Source organism: Hoplias malabaricus, chromosome 2 (assembly GCF_029633855.1).
Source record: "Hoplias malabaricus isolate fHopMal1 chromosome 2, fHopMal1.hap1, whole genome shotgun sequence".
Taxonomy (NCBI): Eukaryota; Metazoa; Chordata; class Actinopteri; order Characiformes; family Erythrinidae; genus Hoplias; species Hoplias malabaricus.
Window position 1 is genome coordinate 15,150,189 of NC_089801.1, and position 24,463 is coordinate 15,174,651.

Genomic DNA, 24,463 nt, shown 5'->3' on the forward strand with positions numbered 1-24,463 from the left:
TTAATCGTATGTGGCCCACATCTAAAAATAAAAGAAAATACTGGTAACTGTCTGGATAACGATGTAATAAACTTTAAGTAAAATAATCATTATTTTAACTTGTTAAATGCCATACAGTTATAGGTAAGCTTTGTTAATATTGTAATATTTTAGAATATTGATGTAATGACTGGGACACGAACGACAGAAATGATTATGATAAATAGGGTTAATAAGGAGACGGTGTCGTACGGAAGGGAGGAAATTGTTAAGTTTTTGGAGACGACAGCTTTAAAATGAATGAACTCTGAATGAGAAAACGGAAGGTGGTAGAAGCGAACCGCTGTAAAAACACAGAAGAAGAAGACGATGAAGATTCGCGCTCTATTATGTGACCGCGGCGCTCAAAGAAGATTTACCAGGAGGGAATGCGATCAGGGAGAAAGCTCACATACTTATCAGGCTCCCAGGATCGGTGAGTCCCCAAGACTAACTTGGAGACACTCTCTGCAAGCATAGCTCCATGTGTGTCAGCTGTGGTTGAGGTTTGTTTGTTTTTGGGTTTTTTTAGTTGTGTGTTTTATTTTTCATTTTTTTTTCTTTTGTGTTTTTTTTATTTATGTCTTTTTACGGTTGCCTGGCACACCACTAGGCAGAGGGGGCCAACTTTTACCAGCAAGGAGAGGCATTTCGGAGACCTACCCCATTGCAGAACGCTTGCGGACATGCGGCAGGTACATGTGGGCCCTGTGAGAAGTCCACGTTGTGCTTGCTACGGCAGCACATATACTAAAATTGGATCGATACAGAGAAGATTAGCATGGCCCCTGCGAAAGGATGACACGCAAATCCGTGAGGCGTTCCATATTTTGCACCATCACACCGGAAACGCAGCGTGTCTCTGCTTCAGAAGATCCTCAAGCAATAGTGTTAAAGGTGGCTGCCAGGAGAGCTAAACCTATGCCTGGTCAGACCACAAGAGGCCACAGACATTCACAAGACAATCACATTTCCATCAGCATGGTGGGCGGGGCTAGGAAGTCCTCAAGCCCTCCCCCACCACCTCTCTGCACCGCACCCTCTTCCTGCATCCTGTGGGATCAACAGGATCCTGCCAGATTGCTGCAAGGAACTTATACTTACCTGGCAGGGGCGACACCATGATCACAAAGGTGGTTCACCCAAGGCGAGGCTCAGCCATTGCACTCCGGCTGAGCTGACCCTTGCGAAGTCCCCAAATGTGGGAATCTCGACTGCATAATTTCTGGTAGTGGGGGACTGCGTTCGCGCTCTCCCCTGACAAAATCTCCTTCCAAAGACAGACCTGAATCAGTACTATAGCGCAAGCTGCGGTATTGCTCAAAGAAGATTTACCAGGAGGGAATGGGATCAGGGAGAAAGCTCACATACTTATCAGGCTCCCAGGATCGGTGAGTCCCCAAGACTAACTTGGAGACACTCTCTGCAAGCATAGCTCCATGTGTGTCAGCTGTGGTTGAGGTTTGTTTGTTTTTGGGTTTTTTTAGTTGTGTGTTTTATTTTTCATTTTTTTTTCTTTTGTGTTTTTTTTATTTATGTCTTTTTACGGTTGCCTGGCACACCACTAGGCAGAGGGGGCCAACTTTTACCAGCAAGGAGAGGCATTTCGGAGACCTACCCCATTGCAGAACGCTTGCGGACATGCGGCAGGTACATGTGGGCCCTGTGAGAAGTCCACGTTGTGCTTGCTACGGCAGCACATATACTAAAATTGGATCGATACAGAGAAGATTAGCATGGCCCCTGCGAAAGGATGACACGCAAATCCGTGAGGCGTTCCATATTTTGCACCATCACACCGGAAACGCAGCGTGTCTCTGCTTCAGAAGATCCTCAAGCAATAGTGTTAAAGGTGGCTGCCAGGAGAGCTAAACCTATGCTTGGTCAGACCACAAGAGGCCACAGACATTCACAAGACAATCACATTTCCATCAGCATGGTGGGCGGGGCTAGGAAGTCCTCAAGCCCTCCCCCACCACCTCTCTGCACCGCACCCTCTTCCTGCATCCTGTGGGATCAACAGGATCCTGCCAGATTGCTGCAAGGAAGTTATACTTACCTGGCAGGGGCGACACCATGATCACAAAGGTGGTTCACCTAAGGCGAGGCTCAGCCATTGCACTCCGGCTGAGCTGACCCTTGTGAATTCCCCAAATGTGGGAATCTCGACTGCATAATTTCTGGTAGTGGGGGACTGCGTTCGCGCTCTCCCCTGACAAAATCTCGTTCCAAAGACAGACCTGAATCAGTACTATAGCGCAAGCTGCGGTGTTGCTCAAAGAAGATTTACCAGGAGGGAATGCGATCAGGGAGAAAGCTCACATACTTATCAGGCTCCCAGGATCGGTGAGTCCCCAAGACTAACTTGGAGACACTCTCTGCAAGCATAGCTCCATGTGTGTCAGCTGTGGTTGAGGTTTGTTTGTTTTTGGGTTTTTTTAGTTGTGTGTTTTATTTTTCATTTTTTTTTCTTTTGTGTTTTTTTTATTTATGTCTTTTTACGGTTGCCTGGCACACCACTAGGCAGAGGGGGCCAACTTTTACCAGCAAGGAGAGGCATTTCGGAGACCTACCCCATTGCAGAACGCTTGCGGACATGCGGCAGGTACATGTGGGCCCTGTGAGAAGTCCACGTTGTGCTTGCTACGGCAGCACATATACTAAAATTGGATCGATACAGAGAAGATTAGCATGGCCCCTGCGAAAGGATGACACGCAAATCCGTGAGGCGTTCCATATTTTGCACCATCACACCGGAAACGCAGCGTGTCTCTGCTTCAGAAGATCCTCAAGCAATAGTGTTAAAGGTGGCTGCCAGGAGAGCTAAACCTATGCCTGGTCAGACCACAAGAGGCCACAGACATTCACAAGACAATCACATTTCCATCAGCATGGTGGGCGGGGCTAGGAAGTCCTCAAGCCCTCCCCCACCACCTCTCTGCACCGCACCCTCTTCCTGCATCCTGTGGGATCAACAGGATCCTGCCAGATTGCTGCAAGGAACTTATACTTACCTGGCAGGGGCGATACCATGATCACAAAGGTGGTTCACCCAAGGCGAGGCTCAGCCATTGCACTCCGGCTGAGCTGACCCTTGCGAAGTCCCCAAATGTGGGAATCTCGACTGCATAATTTCTGGTAGTGGGGGACTGCGTTCGCGCTCTCCCCTGACAAAATCTCCTTCCAAAGACAGACCTGAATCAGTACTATAGCGCAAGCTGCGGTGTTGCTCAAAGAAGATTTACCAGGAGGGAATGCGATCAGGGAGAAAGCTCACATACTTATCAGGCTCCCAGGATCGGTGAGTCCCCAAGACTAACTTGGAGACACTCTCTGCAAGCATAGCTCCATGTGTGTCAGCTGTGGTTGAGGTTTGTTTGTTTTTTGGGTTTTTTTAGTTGTGTGTTTTATTTTTCATTTTTTTTTCTCTTGTGTTTTTTTTATTTATGTCTTTTTACGGTTGCCTGGCACACCACTAGGCAGAGGGGGCCAACTTTTACCAGCAAGGAGAGGCATTTCGGAGACCTACCCCATTGCAGAACGCTTGCGGACATGCGGCAGGTACATGTGGGCCCTGTGAGAAGTCCACGTTGTGCTTGCTACGGCAGCACATATACTAAAATTGGATCGATACAGAGAAGATTAGCATGGCCCCTGCGAAAGGATGACACGCAAATCCGTGAGGCGTTCCATATTTTGCACCATCACACCGGAAACGCAGCGTGTCTCTGCTTCAGAAGATCCTCAAGCAATAGTGTTAAAGGTGGCTGCCAGGAGAGCTAAACCTATGCCTGGTCAGACCACAAGAGGCCACAGACATTCACAAGACAATCACATTTCCATCAGCATGGTGGGCGGGGCTAGGAAGTCCTCAAGCCCTCCCCCACCACCTCTCTGCACCACACCCTCTTCCTGCATCCTGTGGGATCAACAGGATCCTGCCAGATTGCTGCAAGGAAGTTATACTTACCTGGCAGGGGCGACACCATGATCACAAAGGTGGTTCACCCAAGGCGAGGCTCAGCCATTGCACTCCGGCTGAGCTGACCCTTGCGAATTCCCCAAATGTGGGAATCTCGACTGCATAATTTCTGGTAGTGGGGGACTGCGTTCGCGCTCTCCCCTGACAAAATCTCGTTCCAAAGACAGACCTGAATCAGTACTATAGCGCAAGCTGCGGTGTTGCTCAAAGAAGATTTACCAGGAGGGAATGCGATCAGGGAGAAAGCTCACATACTTATCAGGCTCCCAGGATCGGTGAGTCCCCAAGACTAACTTGGAGACACTCTCTGCAAGCATAGCTCCATGTGTGTCAGCTGTGGTTGAGGTTTGTTTGTTTTTGGGTTTTTTTAGTTGTGTGTTTTATTTTTCATTTTTTTTTCTTTTGGGTTTTTTTTATTTATGTCTTTTTACGGTTGCCTGGCACACCACTAGGCAGAGGGGGCCAACTTTTACCAGCAAGGAGAGGCATTTCGGAGACCTACCCCATTGCAGAACGCTTGCGGACATGCGGCAGGTACATGTGGGCCCTGTGAGAAGTCCACGTTGTGCTTGCTACGGCAGCACATATACTAAAATTGGATCGATACAGAGAAGATTAGCATGGCCCCTGCGAAAGGATGACACGCAAATCCGTGAGGCGTTCCATATTTTGCACCATCACACCGGAAACGCAGCGTGTCTCTGCTTCAGAAGATCCTCAAGCAATAGTGTTAAAGGTGGCTGCCAGGAGAGCTAAACCTATGCCTGGTCAGACCACAAGAGGCCACAGACATTCACAAGACAATCACATTTCCATCAGCATGGTGGGTGGGGCTAGGAAGTCCTCAAGCCCTCCCCCACCACCTCTCTGCACCGCACCCTCTTCCTGCATCCTGTGGGATCAACAGGATCCTGCCAGATTGCTGCAAGGAATTTATACTTACCTGGCAGGGGCGACACCATGATCACAAAGGTGGTTCACCCAAGGCGAGGCTCAGCCATTGCACTCCGGCTGAGCTGACCCTTGCGAATTCCCCAAATGTGGGAATCTCGACTGCATAATTTCTGGTAGTGGGGGACTGCGTTCGCGCTCTCCCCTGACAAAATCTCGTTCCAAAGACAGACCTGAATCAGTACTATAGCGCAAGCTGCGGTGTTGCTCAAAGAAGATTTACCAGGAGGGAATGCGATCAGGGAGAAAGCTCACATACTTATCAGGCTCCCAGGATCGGTGAGTCCCCAAGACTAACTTGGAGACACTCTCTGCAAGCATAGCTCCATGTGTGTCAGCTGTGGTTGAGGTTTGTTTGTTTTTGGGTTTTTTTAGTTGTGTGTTTTATTTTTCATTTTTTTTTTTCTTTTGTGTTTTTTTTATTTATGTCTTTTTACGGTTGCCTGGCACACCACTAGGCAGAGGGGGCCAACTTTTGCCAGCAAGGAGAGGCATTTCGGAGACCTACCCCATTGCAGAACGCTTGCGGACATGCGGCAGGTACATGTGGGCCCTGTGAGAAGTCCACGTTGTGCTTGCTACGGCAGCACATATACTAAAATTGGATCGATACAGAGAAGATTAGCATGGCCCCTGCGAAAGGATGACACGCAAATCCGTGAGGCGTTCCATATTTTGCACCATCACACCGGAAACGCAGCGTGTCTCTGCTTCAGAAGATCCTCAAGCAATAGTGTTAAAGGTGGCTGCCAGGAGAGCTAAACCTATGCCTGGTCAGACCACAAGAGGCCACAGACATTCACAAGACAATCACATTTCCATCAGCATGGTGGGCGGGGCTAGGAAGTCCTCAAGCCCTCCCCCACCACCTCTCTGCACCGCACCCTCTTCCTGCATCCTGTGGGATCAACAGGATCCTGCCAGATTGCTGCAAGGAAGTTATACTTACCTGGCAGGGGCGACACCATGATCACAAAGGTGGTTCACCCAAGGCGAGGCTCAGCCATTGCACTCCGGCTGAGCTGACCCTTGCGAATTCCCCAAATGTGGGAATCTCGACTGCATAATTTCTGGGAGTGGGGGACTGCGTTCGCGCTCTCCCCTGACAAAATCTCGTTCCAAAGACAGACCTGAATCAGTACTATAGCGCAAGCTGCGGTGTTGCTCAAAGAAGATTTACCAGGAGGGAATGCGATCAGGGAGAAAGCTCACATACTTATCAGGCTCCCAGGATCGGTGAGTCCCCAAGACTAACTTGGAGACACTCTCTGCAAGCATAGCTCCATGTGTGTCAGCTGTGGTTGAGGTTTGTTTGTTTTTGGGTTTTTTTAGTTGTGTGTTTTATTTTTCATTTTTTTTTCTTTTGTGTTTTTTTTATTTATGTCTTTTTACGGTTGCCTGGCACACCACTAGGCAGAGGGGGCCAACTTTTACCAGCAAGGAGAGGCATTTCGGAGACCTACCCCATTGCAGAACGCTTGCGGACATGCGGCAGGTACATGTGGGCCCTGTGAGAAGTCCACGTTGTGCTTGCTACGGCAGCACATATACTAAAATTGGATCGATACAGAGAAGATTAGCATGGCCCCTGCGAAAGGATGACACGCAAATCCGTGAGGCGTTCCATATTTTGCACCATCACACCGGAAACGCAGCGTGTCTCTACTTCAGAAGATCCTCAAGCAATAGTGTTAAAGGTGGCTGCCAGGAGAGCTAAACCTATGCCTGGTCAGACCACAAGAGGCCACAGACATTCACAAGACAATCACATTTCCATCAGCATGGTGGGTGGGGCTAGGAAGTCCTCAAGCCCTCCCCCACCACCTCTCTGCACCGCACCCTCTTCCTGCATCCTGTGGGATCAACAGGATCCTGCCAGATTGCTGCAAGGAATTTATACTTACCTGGCAGGGGCGACACCATGATCACAAAGGTGGTTCACCCAAGGCGAGGCTCAGCCATTGCACTCCGGCTGAGCTGACCCTTGCGAATTCCCCAAATGTGGGAATCTCGACTGCATAATTTCTGGTAGTGGGGGACTGCGTTCGCGCTCTCCCCTGACAAAATCTCGTTCCAAAGACAGACCTGAATCAGTACTATAGCGCAAGCTGCGGTGTTGCTCAAAGAAGATTTACCAGGAGGGAATGCGATCAGGGAGAAAGCTCACATACTTATCAGGCTCCCAGGATCGGTGAGTCCCCAAGACTAACTTGGAGACACTCTCTGCAAGCATAGCTCCATGTGTGTCAGCTGTGGTTGAGGTTTGTTTGTTTTTGGGTTTTTTTAGTTGTGTGTTTTATTTTTCATTTTTTTTTTCTTTTGTGTTTTTTTTATTTATGTCTTTTTACGGTTGCCTGGCACACCACTAGGCAGAGGGGGCCAACTTTTACCAGCAAGGAGAGGCATTTCGGAGACCTACCCCATTGCAGAACGCTTGCGGACATGCGGCAGGTACATGTGGGCCCTGTGAGAAGTCCACGTTGTGCTTGCTACGGCAGCACATATACTAAAATTGGATCGATACAGAGAAGATTAGCATGGCCCCTGCGAAAGGATGACACGCAAATCCGTGAGGCGTTCCATATTTTGCACCATCACACCGGAAACGCAGCGTGTCTCTGCTTCAGAAGATCCTCAAGCAATAGTGTTAAAGGTGGCTGCCAGGAGAGCTAAACCTATGCCTGGTCAGACCACAAGAGGCCACAGACATTCACAAGACAATCACATTTCCATCAGCATGGTGGGCGGGGCTAGGAAGTCCTCAAGCCCTCCCCCACCACCTCTCTGCACCACACCCTCTTCCTGCATCCTGTGGGATCAACAGGATCCTGCCAGATTGCTGCAAGGAAGTTATACTTACCTGGCAGGGGCGACACCATGATCACAAAGGTGGTTCACCCAAGGCGAGGCTCAGCCATTGCACTCCGGCTGAGCTGACCCTTGCGAATTCCCCAAATGTGGGAATCTCGACTGCATAATTTCTGGTAGTGGGGGACTGCGTTCGCGCTCTCCCCTGACAAAACCTTGTTCCAAAGACAGACCTGAATCAGTACTATAGCGCAAGCTGCGGTGTTGCTCAAAGAAGATTTACCAGGAGGGAATGCGATCAGGGAGAAAGCTCACATACTTATCAGGCTCCCAGGATCGGTGAGTCCCCAAGACTAACTTGGAGACACTCTCTGCAAGCATAGCTCCATGTGTGTCAGCTGTGGTTGAGGTTTGTTTGTTTTTGGGTTTTTTTAGTTGTGTGTTTTATTTTTCATTTTTTTTTTCTTTTGTGTTTTTTTTATTTATGTCTTTTTACGGTTGCCTGGCACACCACTAGGCAGAGGGGGCCAACTTTTACCAGCAAGGAGAGGCATTTCGGAGACCTACCCCATTGCAGAACGCTTGCGGACATGCGGCAGGTACATGTGGGCCCTGTGAGAAGTCTACGTTGTGCTTGCTACGGCAGCACATATACTAAAATTGGATCGATACAGAGAAGATTAGCATGGCCCCTGCGAAAGGATGACACGCAAATCCGTGAGGCGTTCCATATTTTGCACCATCACACCGGAAACGCAGCGTGTCTCTGCTTCAGAAGATCCTCAAGCAATAGTGTTAAAGGTGGCTGCCAGGAGAGCTAAACCTATGCCTGGTCAGACCACAAGAGGCCACAGACATTCACAAGACAATCACATTTCCATCAGCATGGTGGGCGGGGCTAGGAAGTCCTCAAGCCCTCCCCCACCACCTCTCTGCACCGCACCCTCTTCCTGCATCCTGTGGGATCAACAGGATCCTGCCAGATTGCTGCAAGGAACTTATACTTACCTGGCAGGGGAGACACCATGATCACAAAGGTGGTTCACCCAAGGCGAGGCTCAGCCATTGCACTCCGGCTGAGCTGATCCTTGCGAATTCCCCAAATGTGGGAATCTCGACTGCATAATTTCTGGTAGTGGGGGACTGCGTTCGCGCTCTCCCCTGACAAAATCTCGTTCCAAAGACAGACCTCAATCAGTACTATAGCGCAAGCTGCGGTGTTGCTCAAAGAAGGTTAACCAGGAGGGAATGCGATCAGGGAGAAAGCTCACGTACTTATCAGGCTCCCAGGATCGGTGAGTCCCCAAGACTAACTTGGAGACACTCTCTGCAAGCATAGCTCCATGTGTGTCAGCTGTGGTTGAGGTTTGTTTGTTTTTGGGTTTTTTTAGTTGTGTGTTTTATTTTTCATTTGTTTTTCTTTTGTGTTTTTTTTATTTATGTCTTTTTACGGTTGCCTGGCACACCACTAGGCAGAGGGGGCCAACTTTTACCAGCAAGGAGAGGCATTTCGGAGACCTACCCCATTGCAGAACGCTTGCGGACATGCGGCAGGTACATGTGGGCCCTGTGAGAAGTCCACATTGTGCTTGCTACGGCAGCACATATACTAAAATTGGATCGATACAGAGAAGATTAGCATGGCCCCTGCAAAAGGATGACACGCAAATCCGTGAGGCGTTCCATATTTTGCACCATCACACCGGAAACGCAGCGTGTCTCTGCTTCAGAAGATCCTCAAGCAATAGTGTTAAAGGTGGCTGCCAGGAGAGCTAAACCTATGCCTGGTCAGACCACAAGAGGCCACAGACATTCACAAGACAATCATATCTTATTAAAACTTAAAACTTTAGTTTCACTTATTATGGTAAAGTATAAGTATTTAAAGAGCTCTAGCAAAGCAACAGCTATGCTAGGTTATCCAGCTAGCAAGGTAGATCTGGGCCGATTCTGGCTCAGGCTCGGCACTGTCGGCTGGCTGCCGTCTCGGCGTGAATGCGGCACCCTGTATCTGGCCCAAGTCCGGCTGCATGTTGGCACTCTCGGCTAGCTGAGGCTCGGCGTGAATGCGGAACGCTGCATCTGGCCCAGTTTGCGGCAGCACGTTGGCACTGTCGGCTGGCGAGGCGATTGCCATTGCAGTTAGCACACTGATCAGAGCATTTTATTAAATACTGCGTTTTAATCGTATGTGGCCCACATCTAAAAATAAAAGAAAATACTGGTAACTGTCTGGATAACGATGTAATAAACTTTAAGTAAAATAATCATTATTTTAACTTGTTAAATGCCATACAGTTATAGGTAAGCTCTGTTAATATTGTAATATTTTAGAATATTGATGTAATGACTGGGACACGAACGACAGAAATGATTATGATAAATAGGGTTAACAAGGAGACGGTGTCGTACGGAAGGGAGGAAATTGTTAAGTTTTTGGAGACGACAGCTTTAAAATGAATGAACTCTGAATGAGAAAACGGAAGGTGGTAGAAGCGAACCGCTGTAAAAACACAGAAGAAGAAGACGATGAAGATTCGCGCTCTATTATGTGACCGCGGCGCTCAAAGAAGATTTACCAGGAGGGAATGCGATCAGGGAGAGCGCTCACATACTTATCAGGCTCCCAGGATCGGTGAGTCCCCAAGACTAACTTGGAGACACTCTCTGCAAGCATAGCTCCATGTGTGTCAGCTGTGGTTGAGGTTTATTTGTTTTTGGGTTTTTTTAGTTGTGTGTTTTATTTTTCATTTTTTTTTCTTTTGTGTTTTTTTTATTTATGTCTTTTTACGGTTGCCTGGCACACCACTAGGCAGAGGGGGCCAACTTTTACCAGCAAGGAGAGGTATTTCGGAGACCTACCCCATTGCAGAACGCTTGTGGACATGCGGCAGGTACATGTGGGCCCTGTGAGAAGTCCACGTTGTGCTTGCTACGGCAGCACATATACTAAAATTGGATCGATACAGAGAAGATTAGCATGGCCCCTGCGAAAGGATGACACGCAAATCCGTGAGGCGTTCCATATTTTGCACCATCACACCGGAAACGCAGCATGTCTCTGCTTCAGAAGATCCTCAAGCAATAGTGTTAAAGGTGGCTGCCAGGAGAGCTAAACCTATGCCTGGTCAGACCAAAAGAGGCCACAGACATTCACAAGACAATCACATTTCCATCAGCATGGTGGGCGGGGCTAGGAAGTCCTCAAGCCCTCCCCCACCACCTCTCTGCACCGCACCCTCTTCCTGCATCCTGTGGGATCAACAGGATCCTGCCAGATTGCTGCAAGGAACTTATACTTACCTGGTAGGGACGACACCATGATCACAAAGGTGGTTCACCCAAGGCGAGGCTCAGCCATTGCACTCCGGCTGAGCTGACCCTTGCGAATTCCCCAAATTTGGGAATCTCGACTGCATAATTTCTGGTAGTGGGGGACTGCGTTCGCGCTCTCCCCTGACAAAATCTCGTTCCAAAGACAGATCTGAATCAGTACTATAGCGCAAGCTGCGGTGTTGCTCAAAGAAGATTTACTAGGAGGGAATGCGATCAGGGAGAAAGCTCACATACTTATCAGGCTCCCAGGATCGGTGAGTCCCCAAGACTAACTTGGAGACACTCTCTGCAAGCATAGCTCCATGTGTGTCAGCTGTGGTTGAGGTTTGTTTGTTTTTGGGTTTTTTTAGTAGTGTGTTTTATTTTTCATTTTTTTTTTCTTTTGTGTTTTTTTTTATTTATGTCTTTTTACGGTTGCCTGGCACACCACTAGGCAGAGGGGGCCAACTTTTACCAGCAAGGAGAGGTATTTCGGAGACCTACCCCATTGCAGAACGCTTGCGGACATGCGGCAGGTACATGTGGGCCCTGTGAGAAGTCCACGTTGTGCTTGCTACGGCAGCACATATACTAAAATTGGATCGATACAGAGAAGATTAGCATGGCCCCTGCGAAAGGATGACACGCAAATCCGTGAGGCGTTCCATATTTTGCACCATCACACCGGAAACGCAGCGTGTCTCTGCTTCAGAAGATCCTCAAGCAATAGTGTTAAAGGTGGCTGCCAGGAGAGCTAAACCTATGCCTGGTCAGACCACAAGAGGCCACAGACATTCACAAGACAATCATATCTTATTAAAACTTAAAACTTTAGTTTCACTTATTATGGTAAAGTATAAGTATTTAAAGAGCTCTAGCAAAGCAACAGCTATGCTAGGTTATCCAGCTAGCAAGGTAGATCTGGGCCGATTCTGGCTCAGGCTCGGCACTGTCGGCTGGCTGCCGTCTCGGCGTGAATGCGGCACCCTTTATCTGGCCCAAGTCCGGCTGCATGTTGGCACTCTCGGCTAGCTGAGGCTCGGCGTGAATGCGGAACGCTGCATCTGGCCCAGTTTGCGGCAGCACGTTGGCACTGTTGGCTGGCGAGGCAATTGCCATTGCAGTTAGCACACTGATCAGAGCATTTTATTAAATACTGCGTTTTAATCGTATGTGGCCCACATCTAAAAATAAAAGAAAATACTGGTAACTGTCTGGATAACGATGTAATAAACTTTAAGTAAAATAATCATTATTTTAACTTGTTAAATGCCATACAGTTATAGGTAAGCTCTGTTAATATTGTAATATTTTAGAATATTGATGTAATGACTGGGACACGAACGACAGAAATGATTATGATAAATAGGGTTAATAAGGAGACGGTGTCGTACGGAAGGGAGGAAATTGTTAAGTTTTTGGAGACGACAGCTTTAAAATGAATGAACTCTGAATGAGAAAACGGAAGGTGGTAGAAGCGAACCGCTGTAAAAACACAGAAGAAGAAGACGATGAAGATTCGCGCTCTATTATGTGACCGCGGCGCTCAAAGAAGATTTACCAGGAGGGAATGCGATCAGGGAGAAAGCTCACATACTTATCAGGCTCCCAGGATCGGTGAGTCCCCAAGACTAACTTGGAGACACTCTCTGCAAGCATAGCTCCATGTGTGTCAGCTGTGGTTGAGGTTTGTTTGTTTTTGGGTTTTTTTAGTAGTGTGTTTTATTTTTCATTTTTTTTTCTTTTGTGTTTTTTTTTATTTATGTCTTTTTACGGTTGCCTGGCACACCACTAGGCAGAGGGGGCCAACTTTTACCAGCAAGGAGAGGTATTTCGGAGACCTACCCCATTGCAGAACGCTTGCGGACATGCGGCAGGTACATGTGGGCCCTGTGAGAAGTCCACGTTGTGCTTGCTACGGCAGCACATATACTAAAATTGGATCGATACAGAGAAGATTAGCATGGCCCCTGCAAAAGGATGACACGCAAATCTGTGAGGCGTTCCATATTTTGCACCATCACACCGGAAACGCAGCGTGTCTCTGCTTCAGAAGATCCTCAAGCAATAGTGTTAAAGGTGGCTGCCAGGAGAGCTAAACCTATGCCTGGTCAGACCACAAGAGGCCACAGACATTCACAAGACAATCATATCTTATTAAAACTTAAAACTTTAGTTTCACTTATTATGGTAAAGTATAAGTATTTAAAGAGCTCTAGCAAAGCAACAGCTATGCTAGTTTATCCAGCTAGCAAGGTAGATCTGGGCCGATTCTGGCTCAGGCTCGGCACTGTCGGCTGGCTGCCGTCTCGGCGTGAATGCGGCACCCTGTATCTGGCCCAAGTCCGGCTGCATGTTGGCACTCTCGGCTAGCTGAGGCTCGGCGTGAATGCGGAACGCTGCATCTGGCCCAGTTTGCGGCAGCACGTTGGCACTGTCGGCTGGCGAGGCAATTGCCATTGCAGTTAGCACACTGATCAGAGCATTTTATTAAATACTGCGTTTTAATCGTATGTGGCCCACATCTAAAAATAAAAGAAAATACTGGTAACTGTCTGGATAACGATGTAATAAACTTTAAGTAAAATAATCATTATTTTAACTTGTTAAATGCCATACAGTTATAGGTAAGCTCTGTTAATATTGTAATATTTTAGAATATTGATGTAATGACTGGGACACGAACGACAGAAATGATTATGATAAATAGGGTTAATAAGGAGACGGTGTCGTACGGAAGGGAGGAAATTGTTAAGTTTTTGGAGACGACAGCTTTAAAATGAATGAACTCTGAATGAGAAAACGGAAGGTGGTAGAAGCGAACCGCTGTAAAAACACAGAAGAAGAAGACGATGAAGATTCGCGCTCTATTATGTGACCGCGGCGCTCAAAGAAGATTTACCAGGAGGGAATGCGATCAGGGAGAAAGCTCACATACTTATCAGGCTCCCAGGATCGGTGAGTCCCCAAGACTAACTTGGAGACACTCTCTGCAAGCATAGCTCCATGTGTGTCAGCTGTGGTTGAGGTTTGTTTGTTTTTGGGTTTTTTTAGTTGTGTGTTTTATTTTTCATTTTTTTTTCTTTTGTGTTTTTTTTATTTATGTCTTTTTACGGTTGCCTGGCACACCACTAGGCAGAGGGGGCCAACTTTTACCAGCAAGGAGAGGCATTTCGGAGACCTACCCCATTGCAGAACGCTTGCGAACATGCGGCAGGTACATGTGGGCCCTGTGAGAAGTCCACGTTGTGCTTGCTACGGCAGCACATATACTAAAATTGGATCGATACAGAGAAGATTAGCATGGCCCCTGCGAAAGGATGACACGCAAATCCGTGAGGCGTTCCATATTTTGCACCATCACACCGGAAACGCAGCGTGTCTCTGCTTCAGAAGATCCTCAAGCAATAGTGTTAAAGGTGGCTGCCAGGAGAGCTAAACCTATGCCTGGTCAGACCACAAGAGGCCACAGACATTCACAAGACAATCACATTTCCATCAGCATGGTGGGCGGGGCTAGGAAGTCCTCAAGCCCTCCCCCACCACCTCTCTGCACCGCACCCTCTTCCTGCATCCTGTGGGATCAACAGGATCCTGCCAGATTGCTGCAAGGAAGTTATACTTACCTGGCAGGGGAGACACCATGATCACAAAGGTAGTTCACCCAAGGCGAGGCTCAGCCATTGCACTCCGGCTGAGCTGACCCTTGCGAAGTCCCCAAATGTGGGAATCTCGACTGCATAATTTCTGGTAGTGGGGGACTGCGTTCGCGCTCTCCCCTGACAAAATCTCGTTCCAAAGACAGACCTGAATCAGTACTATAGCGCAAGCTGCAGTGTTGCTCAAAGAAGATTTACCAGGAGGGAATGCGATCAGGGAGAAAGCTCACATACTTATCAGGCTCCCAGGATCGGTGAGTCCCCAAGACTAACTTGGAGACACTCTCTGCAAGCATAGCTCCATGTGTGTCAGCTGTGGTTGAGGTTTGTTTGTTTTTGGGTTTTTTTAGTTGTGTGTTTTATTTTTCATTTTTTTTTCTTTTGTGTTTTTTTTATTTATGTCTTTTTACGGTTGCCTGGCACACCACTAGGCAGAGGGGGCCAACTTTTACCAGCAAGGAGAGGCATTTCGGAGACCTACCCCATTGCAGAACGCTTGCGGACATGCGGCAGGTACATGTGGGCCCTGTGAGAAGTCCACGTTGTGCTTGCTACGGCAGCACATATACTAAAATTGGATCGATACAGAGAAGATTAGCATGGCCCCTGCGAAAGGATGACACGCAAATCCGTGAGGCGTTCCATATTTTGCACCATCACACCGGAAACGCAGCGTGTCTCTGCTTCAGAAGATCCTCAAGCAATAGTGTTAAAGGTGGCTGCCAGGAGAGCTAAACCTATGCCTGGTCAGACCACAAGAGGCCACAGACATTCACAAGACAATCACATTTCCATCAGCATGGTGGGTGGGGCTAGGAAGTCCTCAAGCCCTCCCCCACCACCTCTCTGCACCGCACCCTCTTCCTGCATCCTGTGGGATCAACAGGATCCTGCCAGATTGCTGCAAGGAACTTATACTTACCTGGCAGGGGCGACACCATGATCACAAAGGTGGTTCACCCAAGGCGAGGCTCAGCCATTGCACTCCGGCTGAGCTGACCCTTGCGAATTCCCCAAATGTGGGAATCTCGACTGCATAATTTCTGGTAGTGGGGGACTGCGTTCGCGCTCTCCCCTGACAAAACCTCGTTCCAAAGACAGACCTGAATCAGTACTATAGCGCAAGCTGCGGTGTTGCTCAAAGAAGATTTACCAGGAGGGAATGCGATCAGGGAGAAAGCTCACATACTTATCAGGCTCCCAGGATCGGTGAGTCCCCAAGACTAACTTGGAGACACTCTCTGCAAGCATAGCTCCATGTGTGTCAGCTGTGGTTGAGGTTTGTTTGTTTTTGGGTTTTTTTAGTTGTGTGTTTTATTTTTCATTTTTTTTTCTTTTGTGTTTTTTTTATTTATGTCTTTTTACGGTCGCCTGGCACACCACTAGGCAGAGGGGGCCAACTTTTACCAGCAAGGAGAGGCATTTCGGAGACCTACCCCATTGCAGAACGCTTGCGGACATGCGGCAGGTACATGTGGGCCCTGTGAAAAGTCCACATTGTGCTTGCTACGGCAGCACATATACTAAAATTGGATCGATACAGAGAAGATTAGCATGGCCCCTGCGAAAGGATGACACGCAAATCCGTGAGGCGTTCCATATTTTGCACCATCACACCGGAAACGCAGCGTGTCTCTGCTTCAGAAGATCCTCAAGCAATAGTGTTAAAGGTGGCTGCCAGGAGAGCTAAACCTATGCCTGGTCAGACCACAAGAGGCCACAGACATTCACAAGACAATCACATTTCCATCAGCATGGTGGGTGGGGCTAGGAAGTCCTCAAGCCCTCCCCCACCACCTCTCTGCACCGCACCCTCTTCCTGCATCCTGTGGGATCAACAGGATCCTGCCAGATTGCTGCAAGGAACTTATACTTACCTGGCAGGGGCGACACCATGATCACAAAGGTGGTTCACCCAAGGCGAGGCTCAGCCATTGCACTCCGGCTGAGCTGACCCTTGCGAATTCCCCAAATGTGGGAATCTCGACTGCATAATTTCTGGTAGTGGGGGACTGCGTTCGCGCTCTCCCCTGACAAAATCTCGTTCCAAAGACAGACCTGAATCAGTACTATAGCGCAAGCTGCGGTGTTGCTCAAAGAAGATTTACCAGGAGGGAATGCGATCAGGGAGAAAGCTCACATACTTATCAGGCTCCCAGGATCGGTGAGTCCCCAAGACTAACTTGGAGACACTCTCTGCAAGCATAGCTCCATGTGTGTCAGCTGTGGTTGAGGTTTGTTTGTTTTTGGGTTTTTTTAGTTGTGTGTTTTACTTTTCATTTTTTTTTCTTTTGTGTTTTTTTTATTTATGTCTTTTTACGGTTGCCTGGCACACCACTAGGCAGAGGGGGCCAACTTTTACCAGCAAGGAGAGGCATTTCGGAGACCTACCCCATTGCAGAACGCTTGCGGACATGCGGCAGGTACATGTGGGCCCTGTGAGAAGTCCACGTTGTGCTTGCTACGGCAGCACATATACTAAAATTGGATCGATACAGAGAAGATTAGCATGGCCCCTGCGAAAGGATGACACGCAAATCCGTGAGGCGTTCCATATTTTGCACCATCACACCGGAAACGCAGCGTCTCTGCTTCAGAAGATCCTCAAGCAATAGTGTTAAAGGTGGCTGCCAGGAGAGCTAAACCTATGCCTGGTCAGACCACAAGAGGCCACAGACATTCACAAGACAATCACATTTCCATCAGCATGGTGGGCGGGGCTAGGAAGTCCTCAAGCCCTCCCCCACCACCTCTCTGCACCGCACCCTCTTCCTGCATCCTGTGGGATCAACAGGATCCTGCCAGATTGCTGCAAGGAACTTATACTTACCTGGCAGGGGCGACACCATGATCACAAAGGTGGTTCACCCAAGGCGAGGCTCAGCCATTGCACTCCGGCTGAGCTGACCCTTGCGAATTCCCCAAATGTGGGAATCTCGACTGCATAATTTCTGGTAGTGGGGGACTGCGTTTGCGCTCTCCCCTGACAAAATCTCGTTCCAAAGACAGACCTGAAACAGTACTATAGAGCAAGCTGCGGTGTTGCTCAAAGAAGGTTAACCAGGAGGGAATGCGATCAGGGAGAAAGCTCACGTACTTATCAGGCTCCCAGGATCGGTGAGTCCCCAAGACTAACTTGGAGACACTCTCTGCAAGCATAGCTCCATGTGTGTCAGCTGTGGTTGAGGTTTGTTTGTTTTGGGGTTTTTTTAGTTGTGTGTTTTATTTTTCATTTGTTTTTCTTTTGTGTTTTTTTTATTTATGTCTTTTTACGGTTGCCTGGCACACCACTAGGCAGAGGGGGCCAACTTTTACCAGCAAGGAGAGGCATTTCGGAGACCTACCCCATTGCAGAACGCTTGCGGACATGCGGCAGGTACATGTGGGCCCTGTGAGAAGTCCACGTTGTGCTTGCTACGGCAGCACATATACTAAAATTGGATCGATACAGAGAAGATTAGTATGGCCCCTGCGAAAGGATGACACGCAAATCCGTGAGGCGTTCCATATTTTGCACCATCACACCGGAAACGCAGCGTGTCTCTGCTTCAGAAGATCCTCAAGCAATAGTGTTAAAGGTGGCTGCCAGGAGAGCTAAACCTATGCCTGGTCAGACCACAAGAGGCCACAGACATTCACAAGACAATCACATTTCCATCAGCATGGTGGGCGGGGCTAGGAAGTCCTCAAGCCCTCCCCCACCACCTCTCTGCACCGCACCCTCTTCCTGCATCCTGTGGGATCAACAGGATCCTGCCAGATTGCTGCAAGGAACTTATACTTACCTGGCAGGGGAGACACCATGATCACAAAGGTGGTTCACCCAAGGCGAGGCTCAGCCATTGCACTCCGGCTGAGCTGATACTTGCGAATTCCCCAAATGTGGGAATCTCGACTTCATAATTTCTGGTAGTGGGGTACTGCGTTCGCGCTCTCCCCTGACAAAATCTCGTTCCAAAGACAGACCTGAATCAGTACTATAGCGCAAGCTGCGGTGTTGCTCAAAGAAGATTCACCAGGAGGGAATGCGAACAGGGAGAAAGCTCACATACTTATCAGGCTCCCAGGATCGGTGAGTCCCCAAGACTAACTTGGAGACACTCTCTGCAAGCATAGCTCCATGTGTGTCAGCTGTGGTTGAGGTTTGTTTGTTTTTGGGTTTTTTTAGTTGTGTGTTTTATTTTTCATTTTTTTTTCTTTTGTGTGTTTTTTTTTATTTATGTCTTTTTACGGTTGCCTGGCACACCACTAGGCAGAGGGGGCCAACTTTTACCAGCAAGGAGAGGCATTTCGGAGACCTACCCCATTGCAGAACGCTTGCGGACATGCGGCAAGTACATGTGGGCCCTGTGAGAAGTCTACGTTGTGCTTGCTATGGCAGCACATATACTAAAATTGGATTGATACAGCGAAGATTAGAATGGCAGTTAAATCTTCAAAGTGTAGTGTCTCCACAAAGCCCTCATCTTCTGCCACATTGAGGTCTTCTGTCTCAAGAGCTGAAATGGCCAATTTATAATCCTCCAAAACACTGCCAGTCTGTTCATATAGGTACTCCACACCTATGAGTTCTTCTAGAAGAAAAAAAAAGAGAAAAGAAACAGCATAAGTGTCAGATTTAATCATGTTTTCTTAATTTAAACTTCTCAGAAATTTAAGTTAAGGCTTACCTGTATATTTCTGTGGTCCTGTGTAATCCACCAGTTTCATCCCTAGTACCTCCTGAGCCAGCTGATTGGCAGCATGCCTCAGAAGGCCACTATAGGAGTGGGGCTGCACTTTTCCTGCTGCTGCCATGCTTCTGTCTTCATTCCACCTGGCAAGGCCATCCAATAGGTAGGCCTGAAAAAAGGTGTCGCTTGCCAGGGTTCCTAAAACACATAACAAATTGGAATTTTTATTATTCTTGTTTTAGTATTTTTTTTTAATTTAATGGAAGATTTGTTTCAAATAACCTGTGTATGCATTTATAGTTGCATGCTTACCAGGAATGAACCTGTTCATGTGCAGGTGGAAGGATTCCAGTGACGTGGACCCTCTTGCACACCTGTATGTTGGCAGAGTGTGCCCTCCCTTTACAATGGTCCCCGTCTGCATGTATAGCTGCACACCTGGAGGATCCTGGATGAAAGGGATGTGCTTTTTTTGCCCCCCCCCCCCAGTTTATAAGTGGCACTCCAAGCGTGTTGTGGCCCCTCTCACCATCGTATGCATGAATAAGGTCTGTGATGAGTGCCACTATCTCTGTACAGCTGCGGGTTGCCCTCTTGCAGTGCAGTGACATCTCTGCCCTGGTGATGTGGCGCATGACATCTGCATCTGTGGGGTGCATTGATCTGGCCTCCAGTTCTGAACGCTTGGCCTCTTTAAGAGCTTGGAGGTCACGCTCATCCCAAATAAAGATACAGTGGCTCAGACGGTTCATGAAACTGGCATACAGGACATGAGAGTCAGTGGTGCATCCAACTGCAATCCTCCTCATGAAGTGCCAGATATCCAGGCGAATTCCCATATCTGGCCATGCTGAAAACATTTTGCCAATGTGTGTGGACCCACAGCAGTCCCGGTCAACATACAAGACTTCTGGCAGTGACATGCAAGCACCCTGGTAGCGCTTGATGATGCCATCAATCATTTTCCCCAAGCCAAAGCCCTCACTTGCTGTGAGCACAGACATCATAACTTGGCCGTGCTCATTGCCGATGTTTGTGGCCCAAGAGGCTGTTGCACGACTCTGTCCTGCCATTTTCCTCACAATTTTCTTTGTGGAGTCTATTTTCAGGATCTGGCCAAACTGCGAGGTGATCGATGATTTGATTTCCTCAAGCCTGTTCAGGACATCCTGAGCATAGACCTGCATCAGCCAGCGATGCTTTGGGACTGTGGGCAAAGCAGGAAGGTCTCCAACAGCAACAGGGGTGATCAGTCCAGAAGTCGCAGCTCTCATCAATCCCCTGCAGTCCGTGAGATACTGGATCTGTTTCTGCAGCCAGCACTCTGAATGCTGCTCCTCCAACTGCTTCTGGATCTGGCTGCTGCTGTTTCCCAGACCCTTCTGTCGCATCTGCCGCACTACTTCCATATCACAAGCAAGCTTGGCAGTAAGGAGACAGGGGAACTGGACGCGATGGTCAATGTCTAGCTGACAGACAACGTTGTGGCTCCAGCTGATGACCTTCCTTTTGCAGCTCCTACACGTAAGGTATTCTGCTGCCATGAAATAGGAGCTGCTAACACCAATCACTTGCCTGATTTTCTGGTGAAGCCCAGCAGATGTGAGCTCATCCTTGACACAGTCCGGGTGTGGGCAGAACAGCCGTACACGCCAAAGTTTCCTTGGCATCCAGAGAAAGAAGGCATGTCCAAAGTACCTCTCCATCGCTGGCATGCCGCACTGAGTCAGGGAAGGCTGAGGGGGGTACCACCACATCTTGTCCACTTTGGCTAGGTCTAGCTCTGGTTGTCCATATCGCGACCATCGGAAAAGTGCTTTGGAGATCCACTGCTGATCTATAAGAGGAAGAGTTTTCCAACCAGCAGGAAGACAGGTTCTACTCTTCACTAAATGGAACAAAAAAAAAAAAAAAAACAACTCAAAAACATTTACTCAAAAACAAAACAATGATACTGCCAGTACATTACACAAGTGTAGCCTAAAGTATTATTAGAGATATGGGTAAGCACAATCCTGGCAACTGTCTAAGAACTTGTAAGAACATATACAATGTAACAACCACATAACAAAATATTTATTACACTTACATGCCACTTCTGTTTCCACCTGTTCAGCTGCCATCACAAGTTCACTGTCGTCCACTGGTGTGGGCTCAGATGAAGCACTGCACGTGGCTGGAACAGCTGATGAATAAATGAATAAATTAACAAATCTTATTCAAGCATATATAAAAATTGACAGTTTATTTACAGACATCAAACACATTAGTAAAAAAATTGTTCCATAGAAACTTACAAGGTTTGAACTTGGAGGGTGTAATGAGCCTCTTGACTGACTTCTCAAGATTTGTCATTCTGCTGCCTTTCCCAACCAACAAAGAGCGGAGAGAGGAGACTGCCACTGAAGGCTGACCAGTGGCAGGCTCAGTGCTGGGGCCAGGCTGGATGGGGATGCTGGAGGGCTCACAGGTGGGCACAGTGCTTATGGAGGGTTGTGCAGTGGACTGAGAGCTGGTTAGGGACATGCTTTCAGATTTGATCCGAACAGCATATCGACCCTCGTAAAAATGTTCGATGTACACCCGGAAAGACTTCTTATTTTCTGCATGGCTCCTAGAGTCTTTCCCCTGTGATGAATCCTTCATCATGGCAGCAACAAGATATCCCGCATAACCCAAAGTATTTTCAGCCACCCACTTGAAGGTCTGCCCCCTGAAAACTCCAAACTGGAGCTCATACTGGCCAAGGACATGTATATCATTGCCTGTATCTCCACCCAGGCGCACAACTGCATTTACTGCTGTGTCCCTCACTCTCTCTGGAGAAATGGCCCTGGACCATGGCTTCTTTTTATTCTCCTCCTTCACTGTTAGAGCAGCCTTGGAATCACAGAGATTCAGACTACCATCAGCCCTCTTCCTGAATGTAGGTTCCATTATCTATGAACACAAAATTATTATTAGAACATGCTGTGTTGAATGTTTTTGTATTAAATTAAAATAAACCAAGAACATCATAAGTCATGTTGCACTTTTACAATATAAAGGTTTATTGGTTTGGATGGTTTAACCCACATGACTAACAGCATAGGACCATTAGCACTGTTTTATGTCACAGAACCATTAGCACTGTTCTTCATTCATAAGACCATTAGCAGGACCATTTATGTCCTACCATTAGCAATGTTTTCCACTCACATGATTAACAGTATTGTTTTAACTCACATGACTAATAATATTGGTTTAGCTCACAAGATTAATAATATTGTTTAAAATCACAGGACTAATAATAACTCACAGGAGTAAATCACAGGACTAATGATAACTCACAGGAGTAAATCACAGGACTAATGATAACTCACAGGAGTAAATCACAGGACTAATGATAACTCACAGGAGTAAATCACAGAACTAATGATAACTCACAGGAGTAAATCACAGGACTAATGATAACTCACAGGAGTAAATCACAGGACTAATGATAACTCACAGGAGTAAATCACAGGACTAATGATAACTCACAGGAGTAAATCACAGGACTAATGATAACTCACAGGAGTAAATCACAGGACTAATGATAACTCACAGGAGTAAATCACAGGACTAATGATAACTCACAGGAGTAAATCACAGAACTAATGATAACTCACAGGAGTAAATCACAGGACTAATGATAACTCACAGGAGTAAATCACAGGACTAATGATAACTCACAGGAGTAAATCACAGGACTAATGATAACTCACAGGAGTAAATCACAGGACTAATGATAACTCACAGGAGTAAATCACAGGACTAATGATAACTCACAGGAGTAAATCACAGAACTAATGATAACTCACAGGAGTAAATCACAGGACTAATGATAACTCACAGGAGTAAATCACAGGACTAATGATAACTCACAGGAGTAAATCACAGGACTAATGATAACTCACAGGAGTAAATCACAGGACTAATGATAACTCACAGGAGTAAATCACAGGACTAATGATAACTCACAGGAGTAATACTAACTCAAAGGACTAACCATGTTATTAGTTATTTTTTTAAATCAGTTTTAGGTTGTGGTCTTAACACAAACTTCACTGAAGTAACGTTAGTTCACTTAACATGTAGCTAAAGTAATCACTATATTTTCAATAAAAAACAATCTAACATTTTTTACAACTAGCGATTTATATATGGAATATATAACATATTAAGCAAGACATGAAATAAACGTTACTTACCAAAACGTACTTGAAGAGAAGAACGATGTGCTGAAAATCGATGAGTTCGTTCGTGGAAACGGAGAGTTATATTCTCGTGAAGCCTCACAGGTAGATGATAACTCCAAACACGTTTATAAACCCGGCCAAAATGAGCCGGTTTAAATATTCCGCCGTCCATCTCTGTGCCCCATAGATTAGCATGTGTGAGGTCGGTGGGCGGGAACTCCTGCCTCTCTGAGTTTCGATTGGCCATTTCTAGGTAGCAATGCGCCAGTAATGGGCCATCGTGAGTCAATTCGTGATAGCGCTTCGATGTGTGAATGGTCAGCCTCCGTTGTGAGGTGGCCCTAGAAACCGTGTCGTCATCATTGAATTCTGGTAGCGGTGCGTGTTGTGATTGGTCCATTCTTGGTCAATTCTTGGTAGCCCTCTGGCTGTGATTGGCTTATTCTTGGTATTCTTGGTAGCAGACTGTAAGGGGATTGGACAAAGCTACCAAGAATCTACCAAGAATTGAGCGACCCACAGGCTGCAATGAGCGCCAGCCGGGCAACCGCGGCTCCTTCCTCCCGCGTGCTGCTTTGCAGTCCAGATTTTTCTCAGACTCTTGGCTAAGGGTTACAAAACGCTGTCCATCCGTGGCTATGCATTCGAATTCTTTCAGATACGTGGATAAGGGTCAACAGCTGTACGGTCAGGGTACATATATCACAGGCAAAACTGCTGTAAACAAGGAACCCATCGTTGAGGCCAAAGTCAACGTGTCATACCACTCCTTGAAAGCCCGACGCGCATGCACGGCGTTTTACAGAGAGAAGGTAGAATCGGAGGCGAAATTTATTA

The 24,463-nt window shown here is 47.4% G+C and overlaps 33 non-coding genes across 33 annotated transcripts; all 33 read left to right on the forward strand.

The window, feature by feature from the left end:
* The first annotated feature begins 744 nt into the window (after window positions 1-744).
* Window positions 745-851, forward strand: LOC136688983 (U6 spliceosomal RNA). The gene has a single exon (XR_010801663.1). It is a non-coding gene; the product is annotated as a U6 spliceosomal RNA (small nuclear RNA).
* A 263-nt stretch (window positions 852-1,114) lies between these two features.
* LOC136687966 (U1 spliceosomal RNA) lies at window positions 1,115-1,278 on the forward strand. Its single transcript, XR_010800681.1, has one exon. It is a non-coding gene; the product is annotated as a U1 spliceosomal RNA (small nuclear RNA).
* Window positions 1,279-1,699: 421 nt separating this feature from the next.
* LOC136688984 (U6 spliceosomal RNA) lies at window positions 1,700-1,806 on the forward strand. Its single transcript, XR_010801664.1, has one exon. It is a non-coding gene; the product is annotated as a U6 spliceosomal RNA (small nuclear RNA).
* Window positions 1,807-2,069: 263 nt separating this feature from the next.
* LOC136687962 (U1 spliceosomal RNA) lies at window positions 2,070-2,233 on the forward strand. The gene has a single exon (XR_010800678.1). It is a non-coding gene; the product is annotated as a U1 spliceosomal RNA (small nuclear RNA).
* Window positions 2,234-2,654: 421 nt separating this feature from the next.
* On the forward strand, window positions 2,655-2,761 carry LOC136688985 (U6 spliceosomal RNA). Its single transcript, XR_010801665.1, has one exon. It is a non-coding gene; the product is annotated as a U6 spliceosomal RNA (small nuclear RNA).
* Window positions 2,762-3,024: 263 nt separating this feature from the next.
* On the forward strand, window positions 3,025-3,188 carry LOC136687952 (U1 spliceosomal RNA). Its single transcript, XR_010800668.1, has one exon. It is a non-coding gene; the product is annotated as a U1 spliceosomal RNA (small nuclear RNA).
* Window positions 3,189-3,610: 422 nt separating this feature from the next.
* LOC136688986 (U6 spliceosomal RNA) lies at window positions 3,611-3,717 on the forward strand. The gene has a single exon (XR_010801666.1). It is a non-coding gene; the product is annotated as a U6 spliceosomal RNA (small nuclear RNA).
* A 263-nt stretch (window positions 3,718-3,980) lies between these two features.
* Window positions 3,981-4,144, forward strand: LOC136687929 (U1 spliceosomal RNA). Its single transcript, XR_010800647.1, has one exon. It is a non-coding gene; the product is annotated as a U1 spliceosomal RNA (small nuclear RNA).
* A 421-nt stretch (window positions 4,145-4,565) lies between these two features.
* On the forward strand, window positions 4,566-4,672 carry LOC136688987 (U6 spliceosomal RNA). Its single transcript, XR_010801667.1, has one exon. It is a non-coding gene; the product is annotated as a U6 spliceosomal RNA (small nuclear RNA).
* A 263-nt stretch (window positions 4,673-4,935) lies between these two features.
* On the forward strand, window positions 4,936-5,099 carry LOC136687930 (U1 spliceosomal RNA). The gene has a single exon (XR_010800648.1). It is a non-coding gene; the product is annotated as a U1 spliceosomal RNA (small nuclear RNA).
* A 423-nt stretch (window positions 5,100-5,522) lies between these two features.
* On the forward strand, window positions 5,523-5,629 carry LOC136688988 (U6 spliceosomal RNA). The gene has a single exon (XR_010801668.1). It is a non-coding gene; the product is annotated as a U6 spliceosomal RNA (small nuclear RNA).
* A 263-nt stretch (window positions 5,630-5,892) lies between these two features.
* LOC136687947 (U1 spliceosomal RNA) lies at window positions 5,893-6,056 on the forward strand. Its single transcript, XR_010800663.1, has one exon. It is a non-coding gene; the product is annotated as a U1 spliceosomal RNA (small nuclear RNA).
* Window positions 6,057-6,477: 421 nt separating this feature from the next.
* LOC136688989 (U6 spliceosomal RNA) lies at window positions 6,478-6,584 on the forward strand. The gene has a single exon (XR_010801669.1). It is a non-coding gene; the product is annotated as a U6 spliceosomal RNA (small nuclear RNA).
* Window positions 6,585-6,847: 263 nt separating this feature from the next.
* LOC136687931 (U1 spliceosomal RNA) lies at window positions 6,848-7,011 on the forward strand. Its single transcript, XR_010800649.1, has one exon. It is a non-coding gene; the product is annotated as a U1 spliceosomal RNA (small nuclear RNA).
* A 422-nt stretch (window positions 7,012-7,433) lies between these two features.
* Window positions 7,434-7,540, forward strand: LOC136688990 (U6 spliceosomal RNA). Its single transcript, XR_010801670.1, has one exon. It is a non-coding gene; the product is annotated as a U6 spliceosomal RNA (small nuclear RNA).
* A 263-nt stretch (window positions 7,541-7,803) lies between these two features.
* LOC136687932 (U1 spliceosomal RNA) lies at window positions 7,804-7,967 on the forward strand. Its single transcript, XR_010800650.1, has one exon. It is a non-coding gene; the product is annotated as a U1 spliceosomal RNA (small nuclear RNA).
* A 422-nt stretch (window positions 7,968-8,389) lies between these two features.
* LOC136688991 (U6 spliceosomal RNA) lies at window positions 8,390-8,496 on the forward strand. The gene has a single exon (XR_010801671.1). It is a non-coding gene; the product is annotated as a U6 spliceosomal RNA (small nuclear RNA).
* Window positions 8,497-8,759: 263 nt separating this feature from the next.
* LOC136687942 (U1 spliceosomal RNA) lies at window positions 8,760-8,923 on the forward strand. Its single transcript, XR_010800658.1, has one exon. It is a non-coding gene; the product is annotated as a U1 spliceosomal RNA (small nuclear RNA).
* A 421-nt stretch (window positions 8,924-9,344) lies between these two features.
* Window positions 9,345-9,451, forward strand: LOC136688804 (U6 spliceosomal RNA). The gene has a single exon (XR_010801491.1). It is a non-coding gene; the product is annotated as a U6 spliceosomal RNA (small nuclear RNA).
* A 1,233-nt stretch (window positions 9,452-10,684) lies between these two features.
* On the forward strand, window positions 10,685-10,791 carry LOC136688992 (U6 spliceosomal RNA). Its single transcript, XR_010801672.1, has one exon. It is a non-coding gene; the product is annotated as a U6 spliceosomal RNA (small nuclear RNA).
* A 263-nt stretch (window positions 10,792-11,054) lies between these two features.
* LOC136688007 (U1 spliceosomal RNA) lies at window positions 11,055-11,218 on the forward strand. Its single transcript, XR_010800721.1, has one exon. It is a non-coding gene; the product is annotated as a U1 spliceosomal RNA (small nuclear RNA).
* Window positions 11,219-11,641: 423 nt separating this feature from the next.
* On the forward strand, window positions 11,642-11,748 carry LOC136688993 (U6 spliceosomal RNA). The gene has a single exon (XR_010801673.1). It is a non-coding gene; the product is annotated as a U6 spliceosomal RNA (small nuclear RNA).
* Window positions 11,749-12,982: 1,234 nt separating this feature from the next.
* Window positions 12,983-13,089, forward strand: LOC136688806 (U6 spliceosomal RNA). The gene has a single exon (XR_010801493.1). It is a non-coding gene; the product is annotated as a U6 spliceosomal RNA (small nuclear RNA).
* A 1,233-nt stretch (window positions 13,090-14,322) lies between these two features.
* On the forward strand, window positions 14,323-14,429 carry LOC136688994 (U6 spliceosomal RNA). Its single transcript, XR_010801674.1, has one exon. It is a non-coding gene; the product is annotated as a U6 spliceosomal RNA (small nuclear RNA).
* Window positions 14,430-14,692: 263 nt separating this feature from the next.
* Window positions 14,693-14,856, forward strand: LOC136688000 (U1 spliceosomal RNA). The gene has a single exon (XR_010800715.1). It is a non-coding gene; the product is annotated as a U1 spliceosomal RNA (small nuclear RNA).
* A 421-nt stretch (window positions 14,857-15,277) lies between these two features.
* Window positions 15,278-15,384, forward strand: LOC136688995 (U6 spliceosomal RNA). The gene has a single exon (XR_010801675.1). It is a non-coding gene; the product is annotated as a U6 spliceosomal RNA (small nuclear RNA).
* Window positions 15,385-15,647: 263 nt separating this feature from the next.
* On the forward strand, window positions 15,648-15,811 carry LOC136687934 (U1 spliceosomal RNA). Its single transcript, XR_010800651.1, has one exon. It is a non-coding gene; the product is annotated as a U1 spliceosomal RNA (small nuclear RNA).
* A 421-nt stretch (window positions 15,812-16,232) lies between these two features.
* LOC136688997 (U6 spliceosomal RNA) lies at window positions 16,233-16,339 on the forward strand. Its single transcript, XR_010801676.1, has one exon. It is a non-coding gene; the product is annotated as a U6 spliceosomal RNA (small nuclear RNA).
* Window positions 16,340-16,602: 263 nt separating this feature from the next.
* LOC136687935 (U1 spliceosomal RNA) lies at window positions 16,603-16,766 on the forward strand. Its single transcript, XR_010800652.1, has one exon. It is a non-coding gene; the product is annotated as a U1 spliceosomal RNA (small nuclear RNA).
* Window positions 16,767-17,187: 421 nt separating this feature from the next.
* Window positions 17,188-17,294, forward strand: LOC136688998 (U6 spliceosomal RNA). Its single transcript, XR_010801677.1, has one exon. It is a non-coding gene; the product is annotated as a U6 spliceosomal RNA (small nuclear RNA).
* Window positions 17,295-17,555: 261 nt separating this feature from the next.
* Window positions 17,556-17,719, forward strand: LOC136687938 (U1 spliceosomal RNA). Its single transcript, XR_010800655.1, has one exon. It is a non-coding gene; the product is annotated as a U1 spliceosomal RNA (small nuclear RNA).
* A 421-nt stretch (window positions 17,720-18,140) lies between these two features.
* LOC136689023 (U6 spliceosomal RNA) lies at window positions 18,141-18,247 on the forward strand. The gene has a single exon (XR_010801702.1). It is a non-coding gene; the product is annotated as a U6 spliceosomal RNA (small nuclear RNA).
* A 263-nt stretch (window positions 18,248-18,510) lies between these two features.
* LOC136688020 (U1 spliceosomal RNA) lies at window positions 18,511-18,674 on the forward strand. The gene has a single exon (XR_010800735.1). It is a non-coding gene; the product is annotated as a U1 spliceosomal RNA (small nuclear RNA).
* The last annotated feature ends 5,789 nt before the right edge of the window (window positions 18,675-24,463 follow it).